Here is a 1848-nt window from a genome sequence, read left to right as displayed (position 1 = left end):
ACCATGGACTGCTTAAAGAACTAACAGATCTGTCCTGGAAGAAGTGCACCTGAAATGCTCCTTGGAAGCGAGAACAGCCAGACTTCATCTCACTTACTTTGGTCATGTTGTCAGAAGGGACCATTCCCTGGAGAAGGATGTCATGCTTGGTAGGGTGGAGGGCCGACGAAAGAGGGGAAGGCCTTCAACGAGATGGATTGACACAGTGGCTGTGATGATGGGCTCAAGTATAGCAGGGGTCATGGAGCTGGTGCAGGATTGGGCAGTGTTTCGTTCTGCTGTGCATGAGGTTGCTATGAGTTGGAAACGACTCAACGGCACCTAACAACAACAACAGATGACTGCATTTTCTGGGATTTTATATGAAAAAAATTTCTCTCACAGTAAACAAGTCTTATGCATCTTTTGTCAGTTAAAACTTTTCCCTTCTTCCCTTCACTCAGCATAATTATTTTGGTATTCATTGATGTTTTTAATGCAATAGTCCATTCCTTTTTATTGTTGAATAATATTCCATTGTGTGAAATAGAACACACCACTGTGTGTTTATCCATTCATCTGCTGATGAACATTCACGTTTTTCCAGTTTGGGGCTATTACAAATAAAGTTGCTACAAAAATTTATAGGACCTCTGGTAGCATAGTGCCTAAGGCACTTGACTGCTAACCAGAAGGCTGGTGGTTCAAACCCACCAGCCATTCCTTGGAAGGAAAGTTGGGCAATCTACTTCCGTAGTGATACTGCCTTGGAACCCCAAGGAGGGGTTGCTATGAGTCGGGTCTGACTCCACAGCACATAACAACAACAACATAAAAATTTATATACAAGTCTTTGTATGGACATATGCTTTCATTTCTCTTGGGTGAAAACCTAGGAGTGAGATGACTGGATTGTCTGATTGCTGCATGTTTAACTTTTTAAGAAACAGCTGAACTGTTTTCTAAACTGGGTCCACTTCCACCACAGTGTATGAGAGATCCAGTTCCTCCACATCCTCATCACTATTTGATTTACTCATTCTTCTTAATTTTAGCCATTCTAATAGGTGTTTTGTAATATCTCATTGGAGTTTAATTTCATTTCCCCTACTTCTCTGTTCACTAGTGCTGCTGTAACAGACATCCAAGTGGATGGCTTTAAGAAACAGGAATTTATTCTCTTACAGTGTAGGAGGCTAAAAATCCAAATTCAGAGTGCCAGCTCTAGGGCTAGGGTAAAGGGCCCTTGACCTTGGGATTCAGCTCTGCCCCTTGTTCCAGGCCCACTGGAGCTAAGTTAAGCTGCTCTTAACTTAGGCAGCTGCTGGCTGCAGAAGCTGAAACACCCAAGGTTGGCAAGTAGAATGGTGCAATCCCAAGATCAACAGGCACATGGCAGACCACCGGTTCAAGTCCAGGAACAATCCTAAGATCAGCAGGGAACACAGCAGGCCACTGAGATGAAGACTCAGCCAAATGCAGGATCCAGAAGTGCTGAAAAGTTACAGACCTTTCTCAAAGGTTTTCCTTATATACTAGAATCAGGCCATACCCTGAAGGCAGCTACTTAGGTGTTCACAGTAGATTCCACCATAGAGGTGATTATAGTCTCATCATGGGGAATAACTACATCCAGCTACCCAGCCACTCAAATCCAAAAAAACTAAACTCAGTGCCATTGAGTCAATCCCGACTCATAGAGACCCCTCCCTGGGTTTCTGAGGTGGTATCTCTACAGAAGTAGATTGCCCAATCTTCCTTTCGAGGAGTGGCTGGTGGGTTTGAACTGCCAGCCTTCTGGTTAACAGTCAAATGCCTTAGGCAAAAAAAAAAAAAAGCATTGGCCCATGTCACTTTGTTGGTGTTGTT

This window comes from Orycteropus afer, unplaced genomic scaffold (genome assembly GCF_000298275.1).
Source record: "Orycteropus afer afer isolate SDZICR_OR568_19922 unplaced genomic scaffold, OryAfe1.0 scaffold00219, whole genome shotgun sequence".
Classification (NCBI taxonomy): domain Eukaryota; kingdom Metazoa; phylum Chordata; class Mammalia; order Tubulidentata; family Orycteropodidae; genus Orycteropus; species Orycteropus afer.
This window is presented reverse-complemented; position numbering follows the sequence as displayed.